The following is a 23,850-nucleotide window of genomic DNA, read 5'->3' as shown; positions in this document are numbered from 1 at the left end:
TTTGAAATTCAGTGACTTTTTCTCAGTTCTCAGTTTCCTGGCTTGGGCTGCCTAATTTTTTTCTCTCATTTGAACTTCTCCTTTGAAAAATGATCATGCACCTTGTCTTAAAGCTGTTGTTTGCTTTTATTAATCAGTTATTTGCAGGTGGGGAATATGTCTAACTTGTCTTCCTAACCTGTCACAGTAACTTCCATGTACAAATGTTTGAACTGATGGATAGCTTTGCTCTTTACATATGAGTCAAGGAGTTCTAGAATGAATTAGGTTGCCTTGTCTTTCTAATTTACACTCTTCACAAATTTCTGATGGACCTCTTTCTTTTCTAAGCCTGAACCAGTGCTTTTAATTACTTTCATTATCAACATAGAAAATGCTTATGACCACAAGCTCTTCCAAAAGTTTGGAAGAGCAATTCTGAGCCATTAGGAATTACAGAGTCAAATGAGAGTTTTGCAGCAGCTATATATCAGGAGCCAATAAAATTGCAATCTCACATCAGCTGAGTGAATTTAGGCAGGTCATTCATTTTCCCAGTATTTGAGATGAGCAAACAAAGCACAGGAGATATTTGCCTGAAAGGTTTGTCCCAAAGGTTAAATGAGGAAATATTTGTGAAAATATTTCTGCTGTTTAGACATGGATTGCACCCATGTCTGCTGCATTGGCAAGTGGGTTCTTTACCGCTGAACCACCAGGGAAGCCCTGTAACGTGTGTAGTGCTATATACATTGCTTTTATGATGACCTTGCTGGGGCCCCATGCTAGACTGTCTTCAGTTCAGTTCAGTTCAGTTCAGTCACTCAGTCGTGTCCGACTCTTTGCGACCCCATGAATTGCAGCACGCCAGGCCTCCCTGTCCATCATCAACTCCCGGAGTTCACTCAAACTCAAGTCCATCAAGTCGGTGATGCCATCCAGCCATCTCATCCTCTGTCATCCCCTTCTCCTCCTGCCCCCAATCTCTCCCAGAATCAGAGTCTTTTCCAATGAGTCAACTCTTTGCGTAACGTGGCCAAAATACTGGAGTTTCAGCTTTAGCATCATTCCTTCCAAAGAACACCCAGGACTGATCTTCTTTAGAATGGACTGGTTGGATCTCCTTGCAGTCCAAGGAACTCTTAAGTGTCTTCTCCAACACCACAGTTCAAAAGCATCAATTCTTCGGCGCTCCGCTTTCTTCACAGTCCAACTCTCACATCCATACCTGACTACTGGAAAAACCACAGCCTTGACTGGACGGACCTTTAAGCTGGATAAATTCAGTAGAGAAAATGCAGAAACATAAACCCATTCAAAAAGTATTTTAACATAAATAAACATGTATACTATTTTTGTTAAATAGTATTTTGTTGACCTTTTTGGGCAATCATATTGTTAGCTCCAATCAGCAATGTCTAAGTGTTTTCTGATGGTTTGTGAATGGGTATTACACAAAGAAAGCACTCCTCGTTGTATCAATCTAAAAAGCAATGAGTTAAAGTTCATCAGGATTTTATACTTACAACTTTTTAGACCTTTTGATGGGCTAATTTTTTTAGAAGTTTCAAAAAAATTTGCATATGTATGTTTGGTTAATGTTGTGTGTGTAGTATATCTTGCTATATTTCCTAAATATATATGAATATGGAGTCCCCAGTCCCTCTTTTTTCCTACAGAGTATTTTGGGCCTAGAATTCCATAGAATACATTTTATTTTATTTATAAATTTATTCATTTTAATTGGAGGCTAACTACTTTACAATATTGTAGTGGTTTTTGCCATACATTGGCATGAATCCACCACGGGTGTACATGTGTTCCCCATCCTGAATCCTCCTCCCACCTCCCTCCCCATCCCATCCCTCTGGGTCATCCCAGTGCACCAGCCCCGAGCACCCTGTCCCATGCATCAAACCTGGACTGGTGATCCGTTTCACATATGATAATATATATGTTTCAATGCATTTTAGAAAATGCTGTTTCAGGGGGTAGCCAGAACTTTTCTGTGACCTGCATATTTAGCTAGAAGATAGACCTAGAATAACAGTTTGATAATCACAGGTATAACCTGTCAAAGATTTTATATATTCTTGTGATAATGACCAAGAATCTTGGTCACAAGCCTCCATTTGATTTGGCAGAGGAAGTCATCACATATTACTCTCAAGCAATTATGCAAGCTGAAAGGGAGGGCCTGATGGTTAAGCTAGGACGTGGATTGTTGTTCAGTTGCTAAGTTATGTCTGACTCTTTGGATTGATTAGAAAGAATTTCTAGACTTCTCAGTAACTCCATTGCAACTATAGAGACCACCTCTGCTAATTACCCAGGGTCTTACGTCTCAACTTTTGACCTTCTCCATCAGATTTAAAGATGACTTAAAAGACGAACATACTTTTATAGAATTCTATTTGGGCAATACTTCCTTGTCATTCACTTTTACTGTAAGAATTTACAAGATCTATGGACCAATGGAAGTCACAAGTGTTGGGTTCTAAAAGGCCATGAATTAAAACTTGGGTTGGGCTGGCTTTTGCCATACATTTGATAGGATGGCTTCCCTGTCATGACAAGGTGAGAGTAATGAAAAAATTATTTCTCTAGGGCAGGGGGAAAAATAAATTCCCAGCCCCCCGGGGCCTGCCTGGATATAACCACAGGCATCCACTCTAAAGCACCTTGAACTTTATGGAGCCCATAAAACTAAAGAGGCATAAACATAAAATACATTCAGAGTGCTCCATTAGTGTTGCTTGAGTAAGAAAAAACACATTGGTGGGCAAGCCAAGAAGGCCAGCAGGATTGTCTCCCATGAACACCATGTGTCATTATCCTTCAGGAAGCCTGCTGAGTTAGCTGTCTTCTGGCCCCTTACTTCACATTCTGGAGTAGGTGTTTCCTGACACTTGATACAAAAGGTGTTGGTATTGGAACCTTTTAGAGAGCAAAATTGTGGATGGTGGGTCATCTTATTTCCTTTATGGCCATTTCCAGATGTTGGAACCTAAACTTTCATGATGAAAACAGTATTTATTCTATGTACTGAGAGTTCCAACAACTAGTCTTGTTGACTAGAGTGAAACAGTAAGGACCTCAGCAATAACCATAAAAGTGCCTTAGTAACGTCAACGGTAACAAACTTTTATCTCTATCCTTTAACACAGAATATGAAAACTCAGGTCCTAGAATTAGGCTGGAGTTGAATTTTAAATTTTTCATTTATTAGCTGTGTGATACATGACATTTCTAAGCACTATTTTCCTTAAAATGGCATCATTTTTCAATAAAAATTATTTAGAAGAATTTATATAAACTTAGCAAAACACCTGGCACATATTAAATATTAGCCATTGTAAGGGCTTCCTAGGTGGTGCGGTGGTAAAGAGCCACCTGCCAATACAAGATCCCAGGGTGTGGACAATCCCCTGGAGTAGGAAATGGCAAGCCCCTCCAGTATTCTAGCCTGGGAAGTTCCATGAACAGAGGGGCCTGGCAGACTACAGTCCCTGGGGTTGCAAAGAGTCAGACACAGCAGTGACTGAACACACACAGCATACACAACAGTGTATCATGTTTATATTTCAGTGTGTGCCTACACAGAAGTGTAAATGTATAAATACATACAATATACATTTATGTAGAAATTTTGAAATGATTATGACACAAAAATATAAATAACCTTATGTCTCAATGAAGAATATTTTCTTATTAAAATAATAATGATTGATTCTGATTTGAATATTATTTTAAAAATTTGTCTTTTTGTTTTCCTGTGTATTATTACAGCTATATATGTTACCAAACTCACAAGGCAATGTTCCATTGTTTGCCTTAAACAATTCTGGGTAAAGAAATTGAGGGAAAATAGTTTTTTAAAAGTATTTACCAAGATTACTATTTTCTGATCTCTTCTTAAGGATTGAAAAAATCTGAGATTCCAACTAGTCTCATTTCCTTTCAGCCTGAAGAACTTCTTTTAGCATTTCTTATAGTGCTTATCTGTTGGCAGCAAATTCTAGTAGTTACTAATATCAATTATCTGAAAGGAAATTAGTCCTGAATATTCATTGGAAGGACTGATGCTGAAGCTGAAACTCCAATATTTTGGCCACCTGACGTGAAGAACTGACCCTTTGGAAAAGACCCTGATGCTGGGAAAGATTGAAGGCAGGAGGAGAAGGGAATGACAGAGGATGAGATGGTTGGATGGCATCACCAACTCAGTGGACATGGGTTTGAGCAAGCTCCGGGAGTTGGAGATGGACAGGGAGGCCTGGCATGCTGCAGTCCATGGGGTAGCAGAGTCAGACATGACTGAGTGACTGAACTGATTGACTGACAGGTCTTGAGCTTTAAAAAAAAATAATTCAAAGGTGTTATGTCACTGTCTTCAGGCCTTAATTTTTTTTTAAATGAGAACTTGAGTTCTCATGTTGTTAAATTGTTGTTTCACTGAATATAGCCTGACATTTTTTCTCTGGCTGTTCTAAATATTTTCACTTTATCTTTTGTTTCTAGCCTTTGTACTCTTCTAAGCTCTTTCTTGTTAAATCAGATAGACTAAGGCTTTTTATGGAGAAGGCAATGGCACCCCACTCCAGTACTCTTGCCTGGAAAATCCCATGGACGGAGGAGCCTGGTAGGCTACAGTCCATGAGGTCGCTAAGAGTTGGACATGACTGAGTGACTTCACTTTCACTTTTCACTTTCATGCATTGGAGAAGGAAATGGCAACCCATTCCAGTGTTCTTGCCTGGAGAATCCCAGGGACGGGGGAGCCTGGTGGGCTGCTGTCTATGGGGTTGCACAGAGTCGGACACGACTAAAGCGACTTAGCAGCAGCAGCAAGGCTTTTTATTCCTCTATAGAATTCACTCTCCAGATCCTTCTTTCTTTACTTTTTCAGAGTTTATATTATTGTCTCCAGGAAGATCAATTTAGTAGGAGCTTCTTGCCTGCATTGGAAGTGAAAATTTTCCCTGTGTATTTTTATTTCCAGTCAGTCATGACATTCTGAGACTCTCCACCTATTGAATCAGTAATAGCCTTGCTTCCAGGTTAGGGCAGAGAGGCCCTAAAATATAGGAACGCTTGAGCTACAAATTAGGTTTTTGTTTAGTCCCTGGCAAGTCGCTAGTCTTGACTGGAGTTAATAAAAGAATAAAGATTTACAAAGTTCTCAGAGTTACCATTTGCATATCAAAAACTAAGCTGGAAATGTGAGCACAGAGTTTTCCAAAAAGCCATGATGTAGAGAGATGTATGATATATGATGACCAAAGTTTTCCCAAACTGTGAAAAGAAATAAAGTAAAAGAAGTAGAGGAAAACAATAGAATGGGAAAGACCAGAGATCTCTTCAAGAAAATTAGAGATACTAAGGGAACATTTTATGCAAAGATGGGCTCAATAAAGGACAGAAATGGTAGGGACCTAAGAGAAGGAGAAGATATTAAGAGGTGGCAAGAATACACAGAAGAACTGTACAAAAAAGATCTTCATTACCAAGATAATCATGATGGTGTGATCACTCACCTAGAGCCAGACATCCTGGATTGTGAAGTCAAGTGGGCCTTAGAAAGCATCACTACGAACAAAGCTAGTGGAGGTAATGGAATTCCAGTTGAGCTATTTCAAATCCTGAAAGATGATGCTGTGAAAGTGCTGCACTCAATATGCCAACAAATTTGGAAAACTCAGCAGCGGCCACAGGACTGGAAAAGGTCAGTTTTCATTCCAATCCCAAAGAAAGGCAATGCCAAAGAATGCTCAGACTACCACACAATTGCACTCATCTCACACGCTAGTAAAGTAATGCTCAAAATTCTCCAAGGCAGGCTTCAGCAGTATATGAACCGTGAACTTCCAAATGTTCAAGCTGGTTTTAGAAAATGCAGAGGAACCAGAGATCAAATTGCTAACATCTGCTGGATCATCAAAAAAGCAAGAGTTCCAGAAAAGCATCTATTTCTGCTTTATTAACTATGCCAAAGCCTTTGACTGTGTGGACCACAATAAACTGTGGAAGATTCTGAAAGAGATGGGAATATCAGACCACCTGACGTGCCTCTTGAGAAACCTGTATGCAGGTCAGGAAGCAACAGTTAGAACTGGACATGGAACAACAGACTGGTTCCAAATAGGAAAAGGAGTACGTCAAGGCTGTATGTTGTCACCCTGCTTATTTAACTTCTATGCAGAGTACATCATGAGAAACACTGGGCTGGAAGAAGCACAAGCTGGAATCAAGATTGCCAAGAGAAATATCAATAACCTCAGATATGCAGATGACACCACCCTTATGGCAGAAAGTGAAGAGGAACTAAAGAGCCTCTTGATGAAAATGAAGGAAGAGAGTGAAAAAGTTGGCTTAAAGATCAACATTCAGAGAATGAAGATTATGGCATCTGGTCCCATCACTTCAAGGCAGATAAATGGGAAAACAGTGGAAGCGGTGGCTGACTTTATTTTTTTGGGCTCCAAAATCACTGCAGATGGTGACTGCAGCCATGAAATTAAAAGATGCTTACTCCTTGGAAGGAAAGTTATGACCAACCTAGACAGCATATTAAAAAGCAGAGACATTACTTTGCCAACAAAGATCTGTCTAGTCAAGGCTATGGTTTTTCCAGTGGTCATGTATGGATGTGAGAGTTGGAGTATAAAGAAAACTGAGCACTGAAGAACTGATGCTTTTGAACTGTGTTGTTGGAGAAGACTCTTGAGAGTCCCTTGGACTGCAAGGAGATCCAGCCAGTTCCATCCTAAAGGAGATCAGTCCTGGGTGTTCATTGGAAGGACTGATGTTGAAGCTGAAACTCCAGTACTTTGGCCACCTTGTGCGAAGAGCTGACTCATTTAAAAAGACCCTGATGCTTGGAAAGATTGAGGTCAGGAAGAGAAGGGGACGACAGAGGATGAGATGGTTGGATGGCGTCACCGACTCGATGGACATGGGTTTGGGTGGACTCCGAGAGTTGGTGATGGACAGGGAGGCCTGACGTGCTGAGGTTCATGGGGTCTCAGAGTCTGACACGACTGAGCGACTGAACTGAAAAGAAGTAGAGGAAAACAGAGAAAATCAGGGGGAATTACTGAGGTTCTAATATAACCTGGACCCTGAGAATGGAAATAGAGTTCCTTTGACCACTCACGTTACCCATCTTTGCCCCAAAGAAACCAAATACAGGTGGAGGGAGGATCCAGATTTATGCAGGCTGGTGCTCTGCCTCCTGCCATGTGCAGAATAGTCCAAGAGCTGCAGAGCGACGCTGGGGAGAGGATCATGTGGATATCCATGAGCCTGAGATGGTACTCCCAGTTGTCCCCAGCCTGGGCATGGCACTGGGAAACTCAGAAAATAATTTGTGCCTTAATAAAGAAGCATAGAATTGCTTTATAAGAAAAGTAGACTGAAGAAATCTGGGGTTGGGACAGGAAGGCTGTAGAGTATAGGGAGTTCATGGCCAGAGGCAATGGTAAAGTCCGTGTTTGTCAGAAGTGGATCTGCAGATGCTCAAAACCTGGTGCAGTTTAGTCAGTCTTACCAGGTATCAGGGAAGAAAGTCGAGAGACAAACCTAAGCCAGGCAGACCTCAGTGACATCAGGAAGACTCAGGAGGACAACACTCAGATTGGAGGCCTCTCCCATCATTATGATGTTATCTAAGATATTCCCCTCCACTTTGGCAGGGAGAAGGAAAGAAAAGCAGAAATGGAGAAGAGCTAATACAAACTAGCAAACCAAAAACCTGAAGAGGTTTGCTAAATGGAGAGAACTTAAAGTGGCAAGATCCATGTGATTATAATCTACGTTGTACAGATTTTTAATTCCATCAGTCTCCCAGAAAGATTGGACCAGATATACTAAAGACTTAGCATCTGCTTGTCAATCTGACTTGCAAACATTTCAGCTGGAAAGCTTTGCACCTTCTCTCTTGCCCCTCTTATAATTTTGGGCCAACAATTCCACTGCTCAAATATATCAGGCAGTTTTACCCATCCAAAAATATAAAGATAGATTTTGAATGATGTTCTTTGAAGCACAGTTTGTAATTGTTATTTGCTAAAATTTCTGAAAAATATAATTCAGGGATTGGGTAAATAAATTATGATATATGCATGTGTGGCCACTTAAACATGAGGTAGATATCTAAGTATTGGTATAAAAATATCTCTAGTATATTATATGGAAGAAGCTGGATAATAGGATTTTTGTTTATGTATATACCTATATACTTACACACATAAAACTCTATATACAGATTATATCTGGGGATAGAAGTAGGGGAAGACTTAGTTTTCATCTTAAATTCTTCTAGATTTTTTATGTTGTTTCTTTTTAAACCAGTATATGCTTTGATTTTATAATGAAAGTAGAATTCGTGTCTTAAGGCTTTTTCTCTATGTTCCAAAGGGAAGAAAAAGGAATGTGAAAAAATTGAGTCTTCAATAGTTATTTTATAGTAACTTTCACTTTCACTAAATTTATCTGTAGAATCATTTTTGGAGAGCTTTTTGAAAAAACTAAAGCATTAAAATAATAAAGCATTTAACTTGTTACAAGGATGCCATTGTGTTATTCCGTATCTATAGTTTTCTGTCTCAAAGATCTGGGTGAGGGCTGCCTTCAGCAAAGAAGACAGAATTTATTTATTATTAACCCATGAAGGCTTACAATCTTCTCTGTTACAGAAACCCACAGCAAAGAGATGACAAAATGATTTGGTGAAGGTGATCATCCTGGGAAGATAAATAGACTCTAAAATTGTTTTGGCTTGAAAAATCAATTCAGTTGTCCACAGGTTTCACAGGAGGAAAATTGCCTTTGCTGAGGAAAATGTTCTTTCTGTCTCCAAAAGGGACAAACCAACATCAGAGAAAAGCCTGTTTTGAAGTGACGGCATGTCCCTCTGACTAAGAATGAACCTTTACATAGAAATAGGGAGCATACCCTTATTTTTCTCAGCATTGGATTAAAACCTCATCCTTTATTGTTCTCCCAGATCCAGGGCATTACTCACTTAGGTATACAGGATAGAGAGGCAAAAAGCTGTCTCTTACTGTGAGGGCAATAGACTAATGGTCCAATGAATTAAAAACAAAAAACTTGGAAGGTGAGAGAAGAATGGGGGGAAATGTGCAGAAAAAAGTATCAACTGAGCAAATTATCTATCTATGGGGTCAAAAGTCAGCAGTCTGCTGCAGCTTTCTTCTCTGTGTTGGGGGACCATTGGGAAGAACAATTACTATAGATTTTCTGTGAAGAGCAGATGGAAGTATGAATAGCCTTCCAGCAATTTCTGGGAAAAGACTAGTTAGAAATGTCTGACTTGTGATGGACAGTCTGATTGGAACTGATTGCTTCCTTGGAGTAAAGAATGTCAGAAAAGGAAGTTTGGGGGAAGGGATTAAAAGGATTTGTGTGCATGTGCGCCAAGTCTTTTCAGTCGTGTCCAACTCTTTGCGACCCTATGGACCATAGACCGCCAGACTCCTCTGTCCATGGGATTCTCCAAGCAAAACTTTGAAGAGGGTTACCATTTCCTCCTCCAGGGATCTTCCTGACTCAGAGATTGAACCCGCATCTCTTGCATCTCTGGTGGATTCTTTACTCATTGAGTCACCTGGGAAGCCCTAAGAAGATTTGGAAGAGGCAAAACCCTAGTTCAAACGACATAATAGAAAAGGATGAGTTATTTGAGCCCTAAAACCAGTTGAGAGTTTGATACAGAAAGTGGGAAGGGAACTGATGTCCATAAGCATTTTCTATTTGGCCGTGCTTTCTCTTAATCTTATCAATGTGAGGTAGGTATAGATACCACTTTTTAATAGGTGAAGGGACAGATTCAGAAAGGATAGCCTCTTTCCTATTGCTGCACCACTATTTAGTCATGGAACCAGGTTTTTATCCACCTTTATCTATTCTGTGCTTTCCCTTTTAGAGTAGACCATCTCTTGGTTACATTAGGACACCCCTAGGAAGCTCCTGACTAACTCATCTTTAACATTTACTATCTTTACTCTTTACCTTCGCAAGAATTTCTCTTCTCCTCTTCTGCCATTTTTCTCCATTAACCAGGTACTATGACTCCAGCATTTCAAAAAACTTTATTTGGGTAACAACGCTGAGAGGTAACTGTTCTTTCTCTTCATATTATAGATAAAGGAGACTTACAGGTTATTGTACTGGCAAAAATGATGTTTGCTATTACTGAACAAAGGTGTTCAGGGGCTGCTATTAACTTGCCGGCTTGAGTTAAGTGTCAGAGAGGGCTTCCCAAGTGGCTCCAGTGGTAATGAACCTGCTTGCCTATGCAAGAGACAAGAGAATTGGATTCGGTCCCTGGGTGGGAAAGATCCCCTAGAGTAGGAAATGGCAGCCCACTCCAGTATTCTTGCCTGGAAAAATTCCATGGACAGAGGAGCCTGGCAGGCTACAGTCCATAGGGCCACAAAGAGTTGGACATGGCTGAGCAGACGCGTGCGTGCGCGCGCGCGCACACACACACACACACACAGTGTCAGAACTAGAATGTATGTTGGAACTGTTGTGCAGTGACCTAATGTCCACTAGATGGCACTGTAAAAAATGCTTTCAACAGTGCTGTGGCTTCCTCTGGGAGAGCTGTATCTCCTACTCAGCCAAAGCTTTACTCACAGGGGAGCCCTGGGGCCCAGTTCTCCTGAATGACTGGCCTCCTAACTTCTGCTCAGAGCTCTCTGTTCTGATGCATCCCTCCATCCATCACTGTTGGGAAGGGGATCGTGAATGATTTATCACTAATGACTCATCATTAATGAAAATTACCAGTGATTAATCTTTAAAACCTCTCTGTGGGAACTTTGCTTCTCCCACAGAGTCTGTTCCCCATGAAAAGTACCCATCTGTCCTGCGTAACTGTTCTTCACTTTCGTCCTGCATAAACTCTTCTTAATCCATGGGGCATGCCCCTGACCTGGATTCATTTTGGAAATTTGGAAAATTGTCCCAAAGTCAATAACTGGACATCTACTCAGCTTTAAGTGAGGAGGATTCACTTCCATGGGCCTTACTCTCCAAAGATATGTCCTCTGTCAAGAGTCAGGTTAACTCTGGAACGAAAGTGCCAAGCCTGACATGCGCAGAGCTCAGTTAAAACTGTTGTCACAACTGCAGGTAATAACTATGACTATTTTGCTTAGTTCTCAATCGTGAGTGAAGATAGGTTTGTCTTGTGTATTTTCTATTTTCTGTGATTTGATCTTACCATTACAGTCAGCTTTCTTACCTTGGAGACTCTGCCTGCAGATCCCTTGCTTTACCCCTTTACCTAGATCAGGGAACAGAATATGCAAATTTCTAAGCCCAGTTTAGATCTCAGCTTTGCCATTGCTTCTTTCTACACCCTCATGTCAGGTTAGAGCCCACTCTTATAGTCTCCCATAACAACCTGTGTTCTACCTTCCAAACATTTTGCACATGAATTAATTATCTGTAAAGTTTAACGATGTCTGTTTTCTCTAGTGGATCTGAAGAACTATTAGAGCATTAATCCTCTTGGTCCTGTTCACTGCTGATTCCTTAGAGCCAGGCATATACCTTACATACAGTTAGTAGTAGGTGAACAAGAGACTCGCTAGAAGATAGTTTGATGGAAGTCTAGGACAAGTTGGATATATTCATTGCCGCTTAGATTAATATTAGGAAAGTGGCACCAGGTTTTCTTCCCTATGAGGCTGGCCTTGATTTCAGTCTCTTGATTCCTATTGACTTCACTTTGTAGGCTTCAACTATGGAAACATCTAATATGACATTTATTCATTTTCTCTGGAGAATGACCCTGGGAGAGAAATTCTTTTTACAGAAATAAATTCATATCTCAAGGTGATAAGCAAAGATTTGGAATGGTATTTCAGACATATTAATCAGGGTAAATCCTATGCCTTTCAGATACTAGAGAGAAGACCCCCAACAGTTAGTAGGCACTCTTCCTCATTCGTCAGATCTTTTAACTGAGTCAGCAGGGTTATTTGGATTTGTCTCTACATCCTTTCCAGGTCTGGTCTCTTTCTCAACTAAAGGTAACCACAGGATACTTGGTGCTGTCAAAAAGAAAAGTGAAAGTGAAGTTGCTCAGTCGTGTCCTACTCTTTGCGACCCCGTGGACTGTAGCCTACCAAGCTCCTCCGTCCATGGGATTTTCCAGGCAAGAATACTGGAGTGGGTTGCCACTTCCTTCTCCAGGAGATCTTCCCAACCCAGGGATTGAACCTGTGTCTCCTGCATTGTAGGCAGATACTTAACCGTCTGAGCCACATAAGTATACAGTTAGAACTTATTCTGAGCTCAGCCACATGTTGCACATTATCAGGATTATTGCAATGTGTGTGTGTGTGTGTGTACACATATGTGTATACACTCCTTTCTGTCTTCTCCCCTCCTCTCCTCCATAACAGTGCTAGCCACTGTTTCAATCTCATTGCAAATCTTTTCTCATAATTATCCTGTCAGGAAGGTACAGTTACTATTGTGATTTTGCAAATGAGGAAAACATGGTACAATGAAGTTAAAAGCATCTTGGTTTTTTTTTTTAACTCACAATGATGAGTTATGATGTAAGCCTGGGCAATCTGACTCCAAATTCAAGGCTTTTAACTATTATTTTAAGTATGAATCGAACTAGATCAGAATTTAGAACTCTGATTGGGTGCTATTTAATAGTAGGTGCAATCACTGTCTCAGTATAGTTTAGCAATCTATGAACTTGCTCGTGTGATTTTCTCAGTCTCTTTGTTTCCATGCAGCAGAAATTCAAGATAAGACTACATGACAGAATGCCTGGCATATCCACTCCCCAACTTTCCATACCCTGCTTCCCTTGGAAGAAAAGCTATGAGATACCTGGACAGCATATTAAAAGTCAGAGACATCATTTTGCTGACAAAGGTCCATATAATTAAAGCTATGGTTTTTCCAGTAGTCATGTATGGATGTGAGAGTTGGACCATAAAGAATGCTGAGCACCAAATAATTGATGCTTTCAAATTCTGGTGCTGGAGAAGACCCTTGAGAGTCTCTTAAGTCAAACCAGTCAATCCTAAAGGAAATCAGTCAATCAATTCCACTGAATATTCAGTGGAAGGACTGATGCTGAAGTTGAAGCTCCAGTACTTTGGCCACGTGATGCGAAGAGCTATCTCATTGGAAAAGACTCTGATACTGGGAAAGATTGAAGACAAAAGGAAAAGGGGAAGCAGAGGATGAGATGGTTACATAGCATCACTCACTCCATGGACATGAATTTGAGCAAACTCCAGGAGACAGTGGCGGACAGAGGAGCCTGGCGTGCTGCAGTCTTAGGCATCACAGAGTCCAACGTGACATAGGGACTGAACAACAAGGACAGCGGCATCATTAGCACCTATATTTCTACTAACAGTCTGTTCAAGGAAATATATTAATTTATATTTTCTCTGTTCAAAAATTTTCCAGCCTCTGTTCAAAAATTTTCCAGCCTCTCTTTCCTAATTCCAAAGTCACTTCCACATTTTGTGTGTGTGTTAGACCAATACTCCAGTGATAGATATCATAATCTACATGAGTTAGGCTTAAACCAGAGAATTAAATTAGTCGCAGATGTGTTTTAAGATGTTTATTTCAATAAATTTGCTTAAGCAACTATGGGGACTGACTAGGCAAGTCCAAAACCCAGAGAGCCTGCTGTAAGGATGGAGGCTGGAACTCAGGCACAGGTTGAAGCTGGTGTCCACAGCTGGAAGTTCTTCTCTGGGAAACCTTAGCTCTGCTCCCAAAGCCTTTCAAATGATTCAATTAGGCCTACCCAGATTGTCTATGATAACGCCCCATTATTTAAAGCATACTGAGTGATTATGGACTTTAATTACATCTACACTGTATCTTCGTAGCAGCACCTAGATTAGTGTTTGATTGAATAATGGATGGGGGGTGGTTATAACTAAGCCAAACTGACAGATAAAACTATCACAAGATGGTCAGTACATTTGTCATTGTCCCTTGTTAGCAGTGTGACTTTTAGAGTCTTGAAGAAAAAGAACAATAGCTGGACCACAAGCTATATGGGAACATTTCCTAGTCCTGTGGTCATGATATCATCAAGAAACCCCCACCACTAACACTAAGCAATTTATTTAGTGCAAATATATTTGAAGCAATTAGAAAATAGCATAAGACAATGTATATTTAATGGTTATAGTGTATGGAAGAGACTAAACATTTGCTATGAGTTCACAGGTAAAGTCAAGTATTGTTTAAGAAGGAAAGGATTGAGAAAGAATATGAGTTACAGGTAGAAGAATATAATATGGCGTATCAAGCAAGGGAACAGCTTGGAGATAGAAACAAGCATGATATGTAGATGAAACACTGAGGAGACTCTGCTCTCTCCCACTCTTCTTATCAGGACAATTGAGATTAACCGAACATACTATGTGGAACACTGAAACCTGTCCCATGGGATTTATATTTGAAGTAATATGTAATAGAGTTATGTTGGAAACATTCTACAAAAAAGGTCGCTCAGACAGAGATGGGCAGGATGCGTGGGAAAAGGCAGTGGTTCTTATAACTGGATTGGTGTGATGATGGATCAGGGACCAAGATGAATGTAGTAGAGGAAAGGATGCAGAACAGGAGACAGAAATGAGTGACATTTTGAAACCAGAAGCAAAAAACATCGTGAACGCTTGAAATAAAGAATTGGGATGAGTAAAATTTGATGTCAAATATTTTATGTTGCAATAGGGCTTCCCTGGTGGCTCAAATGGTACAGCATCTGCCTGCAATGTGAGAGACCTGGGTTCGATCCCTGGGTTGGGAAGATCCTTTGGAGAAGGAAATGGCAACCCACTCCAGTACTCTTGCCTGGAGAATTCCATGGACGGAGGAGCCTGGTAGTCTACAGTCCATGGGATCGCAAAGAGTCGGACACGAGTGAGCTACTTCACTTACTTTATTTCATGTTGATTATACGTTGCATTGAAATTTATACTTGTATAATCAGGGATCAACAAATTCTGCCTTAGTTCATCAAGCCTCCTGCTTCTGAGGCCACTAAGGAAGATACTTGAAAACAATTCGAGAGGAAGCAGAGTAATACCACTATTAGCAGAGACTTCTGTTTGCACTTTCAGTCAAAATAGCAGTAAGCTGGGGTGAACCATATGGAAAACTTTGCAAGACACCAGAAGAAGCATGTGTGTATATATATATATATATATATATATATATATATATATATATATGGCTTAGATGCAAAGCAGGCCAAACAACTTTGTTTATGAAGTTCATCCTGGTTAGGAGATCTTCCACTGATGGTACGGAAAGGTCAATTCAGAGTGTGCCCAGCACCAGGGGAGAAGTGCTGGTGGCCCCAGGCATGAATGAGGATAAAATATTCACAAGGGAGGGATAGAGGATTGCACAGAGCACCCCTGAGCCTTTACCCTTTTACCTGTTTAAATAAAGGGAGAAAATTATAGCCACAAAAGCAGTAAACATTATTCTGTTTGAAACTCCTCTTCTAGAAAATGTGGCTAAGTCATTTTCCTTGAGCTTAACCAGCTCTTGAACTTGCCCTTCTGTTTGGTGGATGAGATTTTTTTGCCTTTTTTCCTGGCTTATCTGTAGGGGTGAATCAGGCCTGAAAGTAGCACGAGAACCTTCTTTCCTACTAGAAGAACTTCAGTTTTTTCTTCTCTTAAGATTTTTTTTTCTTTAAATTGCAGAATAATTGCTTTACAATGTTGTGTTGGTTTCTGCCGTACAATGTAAATCAGCCATAAGTATTCGTATATCCTGTCCCTCTTGACTCTCACTCCCACCCTACCCATCTCATCCCTCTAGGCTGTCACAGAGCACAGGGTTGAGCTCTCTGTGTCATACGACTTCCCACTAGCTATCTGTTTTACATATGGCAACATATATGTTCAGTGCTACTCTCTCAGTTGGTCCCACTCTCTCCTTCTGGGCTTCCGGGATAACTCAATTGGTAAAGAATCTGCCTGCAATGCAGGAGACCCTGGTTCGATTCCTGGGTTGGGAAGATCCTCTGGAGAAGGGATAAGCTACCCATTCCAGTAGTCTTGGACTTCCCTTGTGGCTCAGCCAGCTCAGCTGGTAAAGAATCCACCTGCAATGTAGGAGACCTGGGTTCGATCCCTGAGTAGGGAAGATCCCCTGGAGAAGGGAAAGGCTACTCACTCCAGTATTCTGGCCCAGAAAATTCCAGCAAAGTGATGTCTCTGATTTTTAATATGCTGTCCAGGTTTCTCATAGCTTTTCTTCCAAGGGAAGTGGGGATATAGAAAGTTGGGGGGGTGGATATACAATGTCAATGCACTGGATGACATTGCACACTCAAATTGAATGAGCTTTTTAAGGGAGTGGACAAGCGTTAAAAAAACATGAGAGCTATTACCATCTCTCGTCCTGAAGAGTCAACAGGAGAAAATGTTAATGGAACCCAAAGATGGTGGTTAGCTGTCTGGAGAAAGCAGCCTAAAGAGAGCGATGGCTTTTGGCCACACTCAGTCCTGGTGACTGAGAGGTAGGGAACTGGGGGAACACATACTTCATCTTCAGTCTTCTCCTACCTTTGAGTCTTTCTTTTGTTGATATTTGCATTGGCCAATAACAAAAGAACCCTGTTCGTGAAGTTCACAAAAGTCAGCCTTTCTGGGCACAAACTGAGCTGGAGAAAGGTGGAAGGAGGCTTGGGAGGGGCAACCAGAAGTTTCCAACACAGGATAGACTGTGAACTCAATGCTGAGTGAGCTAATAGCTGGACTTGAAGGAGGAAATGGTTAACTGATCAGAAGAGTGGGCCTGTGGTAGAGATATGGTATACAAGTGGTGTGTGTGTTAGTTACTCAGTCATGTCTGACTCTCTGTGGAGTCATGGACTGCAGCCTGCCAGGCTCCTCTGTCCATGGGATTCTCCAGGCAAGAATACTGGAGTGGGTTGCTGTTTCCTTCTCCAGGTACACAAGTTATAGAATGCTTAATCCAGAAGAAAAGAGAATTTTTACTTAGTATTCATTATGCACTGGGCATAGTGCTAGGCATTTTTGCATATTACCTTGTTTATTCTTTATAAATAACTCTGTATAAGCATTCTAAGAGGTTTGCAAGTTCATGGTTCTCAAACTGACACCTCAAGGGCTGAACATCTATACTTTTTTGTCCTATATAATGCCGCAAAAGTCAGAAGATTTCACAAAAAAATTCAGGCTTCTCTTCTCTGGAAAAATCAGAAGCTCTGTCAGCTGCAAGCTTTTATTCCTGCAAGCTAGAATTGAGTGGTAACTTTCATCTTTAGACTGGACATGAACTTTGGCACAATTCTCACCACCTATTATATTGTAACTTCCAGATTAATTGATTGAAATTATTTGCCAAGTATTTTAATTTTGCAACCTTTGTATCCTTCTTCTTATTTTGCAGATGAATAAATTCAGGCATGGAGAAATTGGATGACTTGTCCAAAATTCTACAGCCAGTTAATGCCAAAGTCAGCCCTAGAATTTAGGTCTTAGACCCCAGAATCAGGCTCTCTGTAAAATATAAAAGGATTTCTATGTTTTACAATAATCAAGGCAGTGCGATGATGGCTTAAAAATAGACAAATACATCGTCAGAACAAAGTACAAACCAGAAATAAACCCACACATATAAGGTCAACTGATTTTCAAGAAGGGTGCCAAGGCAATTCAATGGGGAGAGGAAAATCTTTTCAACCCATGGTGCTTGAATAACTGGGCTAAACACATGGAAAAAAGTAACGTCTACCACTGCCTCTCATTATTGAAACAAATTAATTCAAGATGGATTGTGAGTTATAAAAGCTAAAATTATAAAGCTTCTAGAAGAAAACATGGGAGTGTATCTTTGTGACTTGAAAAAAGCAAATATTTCTTGGAGAGGACACAAAATGCACTAGCCTTTAAGTAAAACAAGTTTTTAAAGGAATGGATACATGTCTTAAATGAAATAATAAATACATAGAGTGTTAGGAGTGTTTAGTATGGGAGTGTAAGAGTAGAGACACTGAAGAAGCAGCAGCAAGAGATAAATAAGAGGTGTCGGCAGAAATATGGGAGTGAAATATTCTGAGTGTGCCCCAAGGTTCTAACAGCTTATTTAATTTGGGTCTATAGAGTTTATTTGGAAACTTAATGTTTCTTCTCTTAGTAGGCATCAATAAACTGATAATTGAAATTGCCTAAAGCTATTTCTTTTTGAAATGCTGAGCCATCTCCAAAGCTTTGTTTAGTCCTCTGTCGATGACATGCTCTGAAACTTAATATTTTTCTTCCTAGTCTGAGTCATAGCAGGGTTTCTAGCCTTAGCCATCAGACTCTATTAAGGCAATAGCTCCACACAGCGTTGGTTTGAAACAACCCTATGTTTATGAGGAAGTGAGATCTGGACTCCAAAATACCCATAGTCCTTTTTCCTGATTGGGTCAATGTGTAGGGTGCCAAAAAGGTGAGTATGACGTTGGATAAGGCTGTTTTTCATTTCCCCTTGCTACATAGACACTGGGTCTCTTCAGCTGCAAGACAGACAGTTTTCTTATGGTGAGCATTCCCTCTCTTCCCTCCTAAAATATTCATTTTAGAAAATTATTGTACTCTTAATTCCTTTGGGGGCAGCATTCACTTTTCTGTGTCATATATGAAGTTAAGAATAGAGTTCTTTTTGGATTATGGTGCTCAGCTTCTGAAAAAGTGTCATAATGAAAACTTTTTATTTTTTGTTCTCCTGTTGCTTCTAGAATATACTGATATTTTTCAATAGAACAAATTTATCATTTCTACTTATCAGTCATCTTCTGTTTTCTTAATATAGTCTCTTGTTCTTATCCTAAATTTGCTCTCACTCTCCTCTGCTTTTTAGATATTATCATTTCTATGTTTATTATGCCCTGAAGAGCTTTCCCAGGTCTTTTATGCCCTGAAGATTAATGGATATTTGAATTTGGGCAGCAAGATGACGATCACCATCTAATCTCCTTTTCAATTTCATTTCCTTTTTTAATTACTTCTTTGAAGATGAAACTTACCTTAGTTCCTTGAAGAAACTGGAACAGATAAATGGGAGTTCAGCTCCTTAGGGAAAAGAATGTAGGAACACAGAACAGTGCCCTTGGCAGGTGCTCCCACACAGCCTAGTGCACAGCCCACCTGTCGTCTTCACAAAATAGATCAAAGTGGTGGTCATGCAAAAATATGTCTTCTGGTGAAGAGCTAGAAGGTGTAAAACCATCTGTATTCTGTTAGCCTTATCACACTGCAGGGCAGATTGGACAAAACCAGCACTGTATAGGCAAGGATTATGCATTCAACATAGTGACATTTAAATGCTGGAACTTTCTACAGTAGAAGTTTAGTTGCTTCTGTCATGTCCAACTCTTTGTGACCCTATGGACTGTAGCCTGCCAGACTCCTCTGTCTGCGGGATTCTCCAGGCAGGAATACTGGACTGGATTGCCATACTCTCTTCCAGGGGATCTTCCCGAGCCAGGGATAGAACTCAGGACTTCTATGTCTCCTGCGTTGGCACGTGGGCCCTTTACCAATAGCGCCTCCTGGGAAGCCATGGTACTTTCCATAGGATGGGCTTTTATGTCTGTGGAGGCTTGTGTCCTCTAGAGCCCTTCTACAGAGCTGCCATTACTCTTGTCATTTGAAGTCACAGAACAGTTTGGATGTCATGAAAAATTAGGATGACAGCATGAATTTGTGTAGCACTTTGCAAACAAAAGTGAAGTGAAGTCGCTCAGTTGCGTCCGACTCTTTGCGACCCCATGGACTATAGCCTACCAGGCTCCATCCATGAAATTTTCCAGGCAAGAATACTGCAGTGGGTTGCCATTTCCTTCTCCAGAGGATCTTCCCAACCCAGGGATCGAACCCGGGTTTCCCGCATTGCAGGCAGACACTTTACTGTCTGAGCCACCAGGGAAGCCCTTTTGCAAACAAAAAGGGACAAAAAAAAGCAGCAAATGGAGCTGCTACCTACTTTCAGAACTTTTCCAAGCTGTATCCTCTCTCATTGGAATCTGACTGGTATTCCTGAGACACATTTTAGTATTCCCTTATCTTGATAAGACTAGGTTTCTTTTTTTATTATGCATTTATAAATGTTAAAGTACAAACAGCAAGTTAAAATTTGAAACACAGAAAGTGAAAGTGAAAGTCACTCAGTCGTGTCTGACTCTTTGTGACCCCATGGACTGTACAGTCCACGGAATTCTCCAGGCCAGAATACTGGAGTGGGTAACCTTTCCCTTCTCCAGGGGATCTTCTCAACTCAGAGATTGGGCCCAGGTCTTCTGCATTGCAGGTGGATTCTTTACCAGCTGAGCCACAAGGCGAAGCCAGAAAAACAGAAAATGATTAATAAGAAAAAATATTATCAATGAATTTTCAGAGTGTTACAGGCTCTGTAACCCTGGACACTTTAGACACATGTTTCCATTTTGTCATGATAACTACTGAAAGGTTTGGTATTATCCTTGTTTTATAGCTGGGGTTGAGAAAATCAAGTGATATGAATGAGACCTGCCATGGATCAAGTGCAGGGCTGGCCCTGAAAACAAGTCTGTTGGACACCAAAGCACCAAAGCCCAGTCTGTTGGACACCAAAGCACACCAAAGCATGGTCCTTTCTACTCTTGCTGGGCCTCCTCATGACTTGTTGGTCCAGACGTAAGTAAATATCTCAACTTGAGCCAATTTCTGTGCTGAGGAATGCGGACAGTTAAATATGTGATGCTGACTTTCTGAGAGTTAGAGCAAGGATGCATTTAGCTTTCCTGGGCAAAGGATCATAGTGTGACAGAAGGAAAGTTTGGGGATGATGAATGTCTCATCATTTTTCAGGAAAGACTGGGGGAAGGGTGACTAGAAGCAAGGGCCATGGGCTGGGAGTCCATTGTTGTGATCCAGGTGGGACTCCATAAGGGTCTCCGCTGAGCATATTTTCAACTTCTCCTGTTTTCACTTTCTCTTAGAGGTCACTGCAATTTTCACAAGGATAACATTGCTCTAAGACATCCCATTTTGAATCTATTTTGGTCCTAATTTCTTTTTTTCCTAATATGTTCTCTGGCCTCAGGGTGACTGCAGGTGAAATGCAGTCCCTTAGCCACTGTTTTTTAAATTCCCTGATCCCAGTCATCCTGTAAGCTTGTTCAGTTCACTAATTAGAACACAGGAGACTCCTCTTTTACATAGGCTGATCCCCCAGTCCTCAGCCTGATGAGCCCCTCATAGTTGGGGGTGGAGGCATTTGGGGACTGCTAAGGAGGTTATTTCTATTCAGCCTGAGACCTGGTATTTATCCTGCCGTGGAAGTTTTAAAACAGAACCCAGTTTCTTTCACCAGGGGGCTGGGCCTCCAGCAGCCTCTCTGCCATCCCCAGCCCTCTTCTCAGCGTCTCTATACAGTGTCAGCCAGATGCCTCTTGTAGCTCAGGGCTGCAGCAAGCTGGCAGCATCATAGCCTTTCTTCTCTCTTTCCCAGCCTGTACTTCAGGAGCCACATTCACCTGCAGAGAATGGTGAACCATGTGTCAGCTGTCAGCCTAGAGCTATACTTTTTCTGTCTGATTCCATTGGTACTCATTATTTACTGTTCTGTTTAGCTGAGTATTACATGGAAACTTTGACATGTTGCACAGAATCAACCAAGTCTTAACAAAATACCTAAGAGCTGCAGATCCCCTCATGACTATTTCCCAGCGTCGTGTTGGTTAGAGCCCAGGAATGCAAATGTGTCTCAGAGTAAGCTTAAATGTTAAGTTGCAAATGCCCTGTAAGTTTGATAAAGTATGAAGGTCTAGTCATACTGTGCATCTCCTCTTGTGTCTCATACAGCTTTCTTTTGCTACCACTGTATCTACCAATGTTTTATTGAGGTAGAATTAGATATATTAAAGTAAATTTGAAGAGGAATTTGAAGGGAAAAACAGTATCCCTTTGAAATGGATTTGGAAAAGCAAATGAGGCCATTACTTTTTCCTGTACTGGCCTCTATTTTCTGCAGGTAGGCATCTCCTCACCTTCAGAACCACATGACTGCCTTCTGGCATCATTATAGAGTTCCCTAAAAGTGTGGGAACAAGAGAGAATGCCCTAATTTATCAAATCCTGGGGACCCTGAAAATCCTATAGTTGACTGTTCCTTGCTTACTACATTATGTAGCAAGACAGTGAAGTTAGCTCCCTCTAGAGGTGGCCTCTTTCAAAAAACAAAGATCATGACATCCAGTCCCATCACTTCATGGCAAATAGATGGGGAAACAATGGAAACAGTGACTTTATTTTTTTGGGCTCCAAAATCACTGTGGATGGTGACTGCAATCATGAAATTAAAAGACTTTTGCTCCTTGGAAGAAAAACAATGACAAATCTAGACAGCAATTTAAAAAGCAGATACTACTTTGCCTACCAAAAAAAAAAAAAAAAAAAACAACAAAAAAAAAAACAAAAACAACAGAGACATTACTTTGCCTACAAAGGTCCGTATAGTCAAAGCTATGGTTTTTCCAGTAGTCATGTACCAGTGTGAGAGCTGGACAATGAAAAAGGCTGAGTGCTGAAGAATTGATGCCTTCAGCAACTGTGGTGTTGGAGAAGACTCTTGAGAGTCCCGTGGACTTCAAGGAGATCAAATCAGTCCATCCTAAAGGAAATCAACTCTGAATATTCATTGGAAGGACTGATGCTGAAGCCAAAGCTCCAATAGTTTGGCCACCTGATACGAAGAGCTGACTCATTAGAAAAGACCCTGATGCTGGGAAAGATTGAAGGCAGGAGGAGAAGGGGATGACAGAGAATGAGGTGGTTGGATGGCATCACCATCTAAATGGACATGAGTTTGAGCAAGCTCTGGGAGATGGTGAAGGACAGGGAAGCCTGGTGTGCTTCAGCCTATGGGGTCACAAAGAGTCAGACATGACTGAGTGACTGGAAAACAAACTAGCAAATGTTGAGCAGCAGGGTGAACTAGGGATTGGAAGCTACTTTCACTGGAGTCTCTGAAGGCAGAGTCCTCATCCCCACCTCCTTTGGGGGATCTCATGGGGTTGTTTGATGGCCATGGATTCAAAAGTAAAGTCATGGGAGAGAAGTAAAGCCAAAAGGGAAATAATATGCATGATCAGCCCATTGCAATACTTAAGGAAAAATACCACTCATTCCCCATCAGTTTCTGTGGTCAGGTTTCCCCTCCTCTATCAATGCCTCCAAATGCACAATTAACCCCAGGGGGAGGAATTATGGAGAAGCTTTTGGAAAATAGTCATGTTGTCTTTATGGAAGTTTACCTCTTTATTTACTTTAAAATATGGTTTTATTTCTTATCAGGAGAAGGAACTTCAGTGTGGTTGGATTATAGACAGACATGCCTGTCCACCAGGTGCTCCTCTGGTCTGCTTCTGTCCTATAAGAGACTCAAAGTCAAGTCATGGCCACTTTGCTGGCCACTGACCTTATACTGTGCCTCTGAAAGGGATGAAAATAGGTCTCACTCTATTTTTTTACTCTGACTAGAAATGGCTACCTGCTATGATACTGGGGGGAAAATTCTGAACCTACATCCAGGCTCAAAGAGGATGAATTTCATAATTGATGTGAAAAGTCTGCCAGAGGCCAGGCAGGGGTACAGGAACCATAGCTTTGCCACCCTAGAACATCCTGTCCTTTTCTGAAGTGACCTCTAGTGCCTGCCACATCTAGTTCTACATCCAGATTCTTCATTCCATTTGTCCACCAAACTTTCTGAGAACCCTCCACTCCTCACTCACCTCCCACCAAGCCATATAGTGCTTATTATGCATCA

The 23,850-nt window shown here is 41.0% G+C and overlaps 1 long non-coding RNA gene across 1 annotated transcript in view; it reads left to right on the top strand.

Moving 5' to 3' along the window:
- LOC129629264 (uncharacterized) overlaps positions 1–23,850 on the top strand; it is a 488,327-nt gene that overhangs the window by 97,336 nt on the left and 367,141 nt on the right. Inside the window, exon 2 of the long non-coding RNA XR_008703113.1 lies at positions 20,533–20,714. This is a non-coding gene — a long non-coding RNA (uncharacterized LOC129629264). The remainder of the gene's footprint in view (positions 1–20,532; positions 20,715–23,850) is intronic.

Source organism: Bubalus kerabau, chromosome 15, assembly GCF_029407905.1.
Source record: "Bubalus kerabau isolate K-KA32 ecotype Philippines breed swamp buffalo chromosome 15, PCC_UOA_SB_1v2, whole genome shotgun sequence".
Taxonomy (NCBI): Eukaryota; Metazoa; Chordata; class Mammalia; order Artiodactyla; family Bovidae; genus Bubalus; species Bubalus kerabau.
Note: the sequence above shows the minus strand (reverse complement) of the source record. Positions and strands in the feature narration are given on the sequence as shown.